Genomic DNA, 9456 nt, shown 5'->3' on the forward strand with positions numbered 1-9456 from the left:
ACGGAAAGGGGAAGCGAACGACGCTGGGAGGAGCCGGCTCCGGGCCGGGAGGGGTGCGGCGGGGGCAGGCTGGGAAGGACCACATGCCTTCGGAGAGAGGGGTTGGAAGCAACAGAGAAGTAGACTTCAGGGGAAACCAGCAAGGGGAAAGAGAGGCCCAGGAACGCAGCAGGGCGAGTTGTTTTGCTCCACTCGTCCGGGAAGCCCTAGATGCCAGGGGTTCAGGGTCGAGGCTGCGTTAAAGTAACGTTCTTTTCTCCCCGGGCGCGCCCTGTCTTCCTGGGCATTCCTTGCGCTCTCCGTTCGCTTTGCAGAGAGATCTGAGCTTCGCTCTCTCCCGGGTCGGACACTCGCAGCTCCGTTCCCGGGCTGGGGCTCCCTGCCGTCCAGGGCCGGGTCTGGGGGCCAGGACCTGCTGGGATGACGTGAGTTGAGGAGGCTCAGCGGAAAGCGACAGGAAAGGTGGGTGGAAAAGGAAAGGGCCCATTAGACGAATCTGATTCATCTTCTGTGACTAAGCACCCGCAACAGGTAGGAATTTAGGCAGAGCTGGTGATCCTGGGACAATAGCACTTCCTAGGTAATTCGTCTTAGAAAGTTAAAGAAGCTGCTTGACCACAAAGTATGAACTTCTGGAGGGCGGGGCCCGTGGCAGCTGACAGGGAATATTGTCTGTTGAGAAAGGAAATGAGTTCCAAGGATACCAGGGACAACATTACCAGAGGCAGAAATGACACGAGATACAAAAGAACGTATTCAACAATTTCACAAAACAGAAATGGAAAATTATTTTAAAATATATTGAAATATCAACGAATACACGACACCTCAAATGTACAGGGATATGTAAAGCAGCAACTCGAGTCGGAAGCAAGGAATCCAGGCGTTGGGTGTGTTTAAACTTGGCGAGGTAGGGAGAAGAGACCCTGATACAAACTCCTTCAGAATCGTTGACTCTCGGTCCTTTCTAGTATATTTTTTGAGTAGAACAACGTGCAGATAAGTGTTTAAAATGCAGATCTTCCTTAAGGAAACACTTTTAAAGGCAACAGAGGGGAATTTTTTTTTTTAAGTTAAAATGGAAGAAGTTAGTGGGTTTAACAGATTTGAACAACTGAGTTTCCTTTGGGGGAGGGGCAATGAAAAGAGCCGGAGTACTTTAGGAATCACTTTGTAGAGGATATTGTAGTGGGGGAAAGGAAGGTAAAAATTTAGGAAGCAGAGTAGTACCTTTAAAGTCGTCAGTACTTTATATACATCAACTGGGCTATGGACAACAGAAGCTGTGCCTGGAAATAACTCACACTGAAAGTTAACTTGAATATAAATTTAGAACAGATCTTAAATACAAATGATGATGTTCATTATAAACTGTTATTCTTCAAAGACTCATTTAACTGAAGTAACATACTAGAGCACTGATGTTTTTCAAAATGAGTTTAGGATAAGAAAATTCACTTGAAAAGCTGGAATATGTATGTATTTTGCGCCATCATGGATTTTATCATAAGCAGTGTTCAAGAAAACAAATTACCAGCGAATTCCCACCCTATGAGTAAAAGTTATCTTGTCAACATATCAATAGATGAACATTTTGTACTTCTTGGAATATATTTCATGGTAGCTTTCATGATGAAGTTTATAGACGTGTCTGTTATATGTCTCCATGTCTCCAGCTACAACTGAGTGTCTCTGATGATTAAACAACAACCCGAGTTTTCTCTCCACAGAAGACTCCTAAAAAAGGGTTGTGATTAGTTACCAACTGAGAAAGATGCAATACAAATAGGAAATAACCGCAATTTATAATTTTATTTGTTTATCTAAAATTTGTCTTCCTCCCTAGACAGTAAGCTCTCTGAAGTCAAGAACCATAGTTGTTTTGTTCACTACTGTATACCCAGCACCTAATAGTACTTGGCACATAAGTACTCAGGGACTATTTGTCAAATGCAAGACCATATGCCCCTAAAGCAGGAGTCAGGAAAACCAGAAAAAATGCCTTTAAGTATTACAGAAATGCTGCAGGCCTCCACTTAAATTGAAAAGCAAGCTAACCCCTCTTGATAAAAATGTGGATTGAGATCAAGAAGCAGCTTCTCCGCTCCTTCTGGAATCTCCACCTGGTTCAGCCTGCTGCCTCCACTCCTGCTTCCACCATGTCCATCAGGGTGACCCAGAAGTCCTACAAGGTATCCACCTTTGGCCCCCAGGCTTTCAGCAGCCGCCCCTACACGAGTGGGCCCAGTGCCTGCACCAGCTCCTCGAGCTTCTCCCTAGTGGGGAACAGCAGCTTCTGGAGTGGCCTGGGCGGAGGCTATGGTGGGGCCAGCAGTATGAGAGGCATCACCACCATCACGGTCAACCAGAGCCTGCTGAGCCCCCTTAACCTGGAGGTGGACTCCAACGTCCAGGCTGTGTACATCCAGGAGAAGGGGCAGATCAAGACCCTCAACAACAAGTTTGCCTCCTTCACAGACAAGTACCGTTCCTGGAGCAGCAGAACAAGGTGCTGGAGACCAAGTGGAGCCTTCTGCAGCAGCACAAGATGGCTGGGAGCAACATGGACAACATGTTCGGGAGCTATATCAACAACCTTAGGCGGCAGCTGGAGCCAGGAGAAGCTGAAGCTGGAAGCAGAGCTTGGCAACATGCAGGGGCTGGTGGAGGACTTCAGGAACAAGTATGAGGATGAGATCAATAAGCGTACAGAGATGGAGAATTAATTTGTCCTCATCAAGAAGGATGTGGATGAAACTTACATGAACAACGTAGAGCTGGAGTCTCACCTGGAAGGGCCAACTGTATGAAGTGGAGACCTGCGGGCTGCAGTCCCAGATCTCCAACATGTCTGTGGTGCTGTCCATGGACAGCAGCCACTCCTGGACATGGACAGCATCATCGCTGAAGTCAAGAGGCAGTGCAAGGAGGTCGCCAACCACAGCCGGGCTGAGGCTGAGAGCACGTACCAGATCAAGTATGTGGGGCTGCAGATGCTGGCTAGGAAGCACAGGGATGACCTGCGGCATACAAAGACTCAAATCTCCAAGATGAACCGGAACATCAGCCAGCTCTAGGCTGAGATCGAGGGCCTCAAAGGCCAGGGGGCTTCCCTGGAGGCCGCCATCGCAGATGCTGAGCAGCGTGGGAAGCTGGCTGTTAAGGATGCCAAGGCCAAGCTTTCCAAGCTGGAGGCCACTCTGCAGCGTGTGAGTACCAGGAGCTGATGAACGTCAAGCTGGCCCTGGAAATGGAGATCGCCACCTACGGAAAGCTGCGGGAGGGCTAGGAGAGCCGGCTGGAGTCTGGGATGCAGAACGTGAGTATCCATATGAAGACCACCAGCGGCTCTGCAGCTGATCTGAGCTCGGCCTATGTGGGCCTCACAAGTCGTGACCTCAGCTATGGCCTGGGCTCCAGCTTTGGCTCTGGCACAGGCTCCAGCTCCTTCAGCTGCACCAGCTCCACCAGGGCCGTGGTTGTGAAGAAGATCGAGACCCGCAATGGGAAGCTGGTGTCTGAGTCCTCTGACTTCCTGCCCAAGTGAACAACTGTGGCAGCCCCTCCTAATCTGCCCCTCCTGTGGCTGCCACAGACTCCAGGAGGGAGGCTGCTGTGTGGGGAAGCACAGAGAACAGGAGACCCCCCTGAGGCTCAACCCACCTGTGGGGGAGTTTACTGTCTGGGGACCCCCCTTGCTCATGCTTCCAGCTACAAAACAATTCAATTTTTTTTTTTTTTTTGTCCAAAATAAAACCTCAGCTAGCTCCACCAAAAAAAAAAAAAAATTGTGGATTGAGTCATTATTGCTTCTAGTTTACTGAGTTCCTTCTATTTATATAAATTCTTGATTTGGTATCAAGCTCATTCTGGGGTGAAAGTTCAGGGAATAAATCAGACATACATTTCAGGGCAAAACCCCCTATGTATTTAAAAGTAGTTGTGACACACTTTGTTAAACAATTATCCTTAATTATAATTCTTAGTCTATTGGCTTAAATTTATTACTTGAAAATGTCACTACTCGTTTGCCAAGTTTACATGTTTAGTGTCTATACTTACAGTTCTTCCCAGATGGAAGATACATAATTTATCAAATGGGCAAAGAAGTCCTTCAGGGAGTTGGTAATAGCTCTACGTGGTGATTGGTAATTGAATTAGCAAGATATGGTAGATCTAACTGATTAGGAGGTTTCAATTTAACTTGCTGAACTAAGGAAGTAAAATGCAGAATTATTAACCATTTCAACATTATCTTAATTTGGGATGTGATAATTCATTACCACAAACTGAGTGGCTTAAACAACAAACATTTATTTCTCACAGTTAGGGAGGATGTGAAGTCCATTATTAAGGCCGATCTGGTATCTGGTGAGAACTCACTTCCTGGTTTGGAGATGGCTATCTTCTTATTGTATCCTTGTATGTTGGATAGTAGCCAGGAGGCAAGCTCTCATATCTCTTATACGGGCACTAATCCCACTCATGAGGGCTTCACCATCATGACCTAATTACTTCCCTCAAACCTCACCCTTAACGCCATCACATTGGGGGTTAAGATTTCAACATAAATTTTGGGGGAACACAAACATTTAGTACATAACTAACACAGACTATTTAACAAAGATGATTTTTTATGTATATGAAGTATAGTTGTTATAACCAAACACAAGAAAACCTATTCTGTATCTGAGACCTGTTTTGCAATAGGCTATTTGGTGTTAGGTAATGATCTTCTGACTTGTAATCACTCTTGGTATTGGGAAAGTCTAAAATATTATGGAGATACTTGCTTTCAGTGTGTCATGAAATTCTCTGAGTCACTTTCTGAATAAAGAAACTGTTCTGCAACAGACATTTGTGAAAGGATTTGTGAAGACTTACACAGGATTTTGGTTGATCAAATGCAATCTCAAAAATAATTATACTTGTTAAGCAGTTTAGACTCTTCTCATGATATATGCATTAAACTGAAGATTATAGAATCTTTCTTTGTAATATGGATCCTATGGTTTCTGTTACTGTTTGGGGTAATACCTTAGATTATGTTTGATTTCCGGAGCAAAAGCCTGGGTAGTGTTGGTTGAAAAAAGAAGGAATTTCTTTCTTTCTTTCTTTTTTTTTTGTAGGCTTTATTTATTTATTTATTTATTTTTTAAATTTATTATACTTTAGGTTTTAGGGTACATGTGCACAATGTGCAGGTTTGTTACATATGTATCCATGTGCCATGTTGATTTCCTGCACCCATTAACTCGTCATTTAGCATTAGGTATATCTCCTAATGCTGTCCCTCCCCCCTTTTTGAGACAGGGTTTCACTCTGTTTCCCAGGCTAGAGTGCAGTGGTGCAATCTCGGCTCACTGCAACCTCCGCCTCCTGGGTTCAAGCAGTTCTCCTGCCTCAGTCTCCCACGTAGCTGTGATTACAGGCACTGGCCACCACACCCAGCTGATCTTTGTATTTTTAGTAGAGACGGGGTTTTACCATGTTGGTCAGGCTGGTCTCGAACTCTTGACCTTGTGATCCGCCCACCTCGGCCTCCCAAAGTGCTGGGATTACAGGCATGGTACTGCGCCCGGCCTCAGGAATTTTATATGTTGCTAAATCTTACTAAAATATAATTGTTTTTGTTACAGTTGGACTGCTGCTTTTTTGAGAGAAAAATATTAAGCCTTTGGTAATATATCTTTATTTTCTCTGGAAAACGAAGTTGATCAGGTAGTAGGGACTTCATTCATTCATTTTCATTGCCAGACTTTTCTGACTTATAACTTGGGGAGCCTGGAGAAACAATTGTTACCAAATATTGAGCACCTACCATATTCTAGGTCTAGGTGTTTTATCTATGCAAAGTGTTTTCTTTTAAAATTATTATTGTTATTTCTATTTCTGCTATTATAGGCAGATAATTTTGACTGAAGCCCTGGTAAAAGATGATAAATTAAAAGGCTAGCCATTGATGTTATTATTTTATTATTTTTGAGACAGAGTCTCACTCTGTTGCCCAGGCCGGAGTGCAGTGGGGTGATCTCCGCTTACTGCAACCTCCATCTCCCAAGTTCAAGCGATTCTTCTGCCTCAGCCTCCCAAGTAGCTGGGATTACAGGTGCCTGCCACCATGCCCGGCTAACTTTTTTATATTTTTAGTGGAGACATGGTTTCATCATGTTGGCCAGCCCAGTTTCAAACTCCTGACCTCAAGTGACCCGCCTGCCTTGGCCTCCCAAAGTGCTAGGATTACAGGTGTGAGCTGCTGCACCTGACCATTGATGTTAATTTGATTGAGAGGGATGAATCTAGTTTTTCTTTAGCTTAGTTTTTTTTTTTTTTTAACTTAGTTTTAACTATTTAATTGGAGAAAAACAGAATTATAGGCCTAGCCTTCAGGCCCAATAGTTCTCATTTCAGGCAAGCTCCCTACCCCTATCTTTTTTTGTTGTTTAAACTTTTTATTTTAAACTAATTACAGATTCATAGGAGTTCCAAAAAAATGTACAAGGAGATCCTATATGTCCTTTACTGAGTTTCTCCCAATGGTATCATCTTGTATAACTGTAGTACACTGTCGAAACAAGGAAGTTGATATTGATATAATCCACAGAGGTTATTCAGAGGGGAGGCAAGACATTAGAACGTAAAGAATATATGAAAGTATGAGGCAATATCCGTGTATTGGAACCTTTTATAACCTTATACTTTACGGGAAAAAATTCTATAATGACAGTGATAACAGTTGTTACCAAATATGGAGCACCTACTGTATTCTAGGTTTAGGTATTTTATCTATGTAAAGTATTTTATTATCGTTATTTGTATTTATTTTGTATTTCTGCTATTATACGCAGGTAATAGTTAATGAGCACTTTTTTTAGAGATGGAGTTTCGCTCTGTTGCCCAGGCTGGAGTGCAGTGGCGCGATCTCGGCTCACTGCAACTTCTGCCTCCTGAGTTCAAGTGATTCTCCTCCTGCCTCAGCCTCCTGAGTAGGCGCGAGCCGCCACACCCAGCTAATTTTTGTATTTTAGTAGAGACAGGGTTTCACCATGTTGGCCAGGCTGGTCTCAAACTCCTGACCTCAAGTGATCCGCCTGCCTCGGTCTCCCGAAGTTTTGGGATTACAGGCGTGGGCCACCGCGCCCGGGCTGGCAGGCATAAAAAGCACCTATAATCCCAGCTACTCGGGAGGCTGAGGCAGAAGGAGAATCACTTGAACCCGAGAGAGAGAGGTTGCAGTGGGCCAAGATCATGCCACTGCACTCCAGCCTGGGCAACAGAGCGAGACTCTGTCTCAAACAAACAAACAAAAAAAAAGACTGACTGCCACATAAGTGCTCAATAAGTATTACCTGCCTATAATAAAAGAAATACAAAAGAAATACAAATAATAATAAAATACTCTATATAGATAATGTATGTATGCAATATATGTATGTTAACTCATTGAATCCTCACCACCACCCTATGAGTTAAGTATACTCACTTTACAGGTGAGAAAATTGAAGACAAAGAAGTTTAGTAATTTGCCCAAGATCACACAGTAGCTGGCATTTGAACTGGGCATGACACCAGAGCTGGCACTCCTAATTACCATGGAGGTACATAAACTTTACTGTGCATAGCAACCTTTAAAGGTAGACATTTCTATTTTCTGTATGAGGAACCTGAGGTTCAAAGAAGCTAAGTAATTTGCTCAAGACCCTACACAACTAACAGGTGCTAGAACCCTAGTTGGAGTCCAGCCCTGCCTAGCTGTAAACCCCTGTGATTTCTAGTTGACCATTCTAGATAGACCCTGGCCTATCACACTGATCTCAGCTGGATCTCTGAAGAGGTCTAGTTCTGAAATGCCCAAGGAAATGGTTTGCAAACTTCAGAATGCATTAGAATCACCTGGAAGGTTAAAAACCAGATTGGTGGCCTCTATCCCCAGGGTTTCTGTTTCGGTAAATTTGGGACAGCCTTTGAAGATGTGAATTTCTAACGAGCTCAGAGGATGCTAATGATGTTTCAGTTCCTAGAATACACTTTGGCAACTACTAAATCCGGCCCAACAGAGCTCATTATGAGGTAGTTTCAGCATTAAGATAAGAACAGAGTTAAAATAAGGGTTAATTAGGCATCACAGTAATAGATCATATATTATGCAACACTTCAAAATACCGCATGTCGGCTGGGCATGGTGGTTCACAACTGTAATCCCAGCACTTTGGGAGGCCGAGGCAGGTGGGTCGCTTGGGCCCAGGAGTTTTGAGACCAGCCCGGGCAACATGGTGAAACCCTGTCTCTACAAAAAAAAAAAAAAAAAAAAAAGAAAGAAAAAAAAGAAAACATTAGCCGGGTATGGTGGCATGGTGGCATGCGCCTGTAGTCCTAGCTACTTGGGAGGCTGAGGTGGGAGGATCACTTGGGCCTGGGAAGTTGAGGCTGCAGTGAGCCATGATTGCACCACTTCACTGCAGCCTGGGTGACAGGAGTGAGACCCTGCATCAAAAAAAAAAAAAAAAAAAAAAAGTAATGAGTGTGTAAATTCATTGCTATAGATTTCTTACTTGAAAAAATGTACCAAATAATTAGTGTTTCAAGGACAGCATTTAACAAGCCAGTAATACCCAGTTCCATACTACTTTCTGAATAGATGTATGTACTACTTTCCTAGGTTTCTCTCTGCTTCTAGTTTTCCTCTTGAGTTTTCTCAAATGCTATTTTCTTTATGGCATTCTTCACCAAGACTGGCTCCATTGAGCATGCAAAGTCTATTCTGAGTTTTTTGGTGTTAGCTTAAATCTCATATACTCTGCCACTGCCTTCCCTAGCTCCTTGAAGGAACAAGCCTGTCCTCGTTCTTGAATCAATTCTCAAAGAGGCAGATTGTCTCCATTAACTATCTTTCCTCTCTTTCTGAATTTTAGCCCATTTACCAGATACTCTGTTTCCCTTCTGCTAGTCTCCTTCTCAAGGCTCTCCCGCTAGAGGTCCAGTCAGGAGGATTGGAGTTTCCTGCCCCATCTGGACTGACCTTTTGGAACTATCTCTGACACCAACAAACAAAATGGAACTACTGGGTTAGCTTCTCTGTTTTTAGTCACCCTGTTCAGGGGGATTCCTTTTCAATCAAAACAAGGAAAAAATGAAAACTGTTCATTTTTAATCCTTTTTTATTTCTGCTAATGGTGCTACACAGTTACTTGAGCTGAAAACATTAAGTAACTTTGATTTTTCATCCTTTTCTTTTGCATCCCACACTCAATCAATGCCAAATTGTAATGATTAAGTATCTTCACAGAGTCTCTCACATTTGCCTACTTTTCATTCCCAATGCCTCTGCCCTGTTCAAGACTTGTAAGAATTGTTTCATATTCATGATATTTCAGAGTTGGGAGAAAGTATAAATATTACCTAGATCAACCATCCATTTTGTGCTTGAATTTTCACTTCAATATTCCCATCAGGTGG

The 9456-nt window shown here is 43.3% G+C and overlaps 1 pseudogene; it reads left to right on the top strand.

Moving 5' to 3' along the window:
- The first annotated feature begins 48 nt into the window (after positions 1-48).
- Positions 49-4853, top strand: LOC134732943 (keratin, type II cytoskeletal 8-like; annotated as a pseudogene).
- Positions 4854-9456: the final 4603 nt, after the last annotated feature.

Source organism: Symphalangus syndactylus, chromosome 17, assembly GCF_028878055.3.
Source record: "Symphalangus syndactylus isolate Jambi chromosome 17, NHGRI_mSymSyn1-v2.1_pri, whole genome shotgun sequence".
NCBI classification, from domain to species: domain Eukaryota; kingdom Metazoa; phylum Chordata; class Mammalia; order Primates; family Hylobatidae; genus Symphalangus; species Symphalangus syndactylus.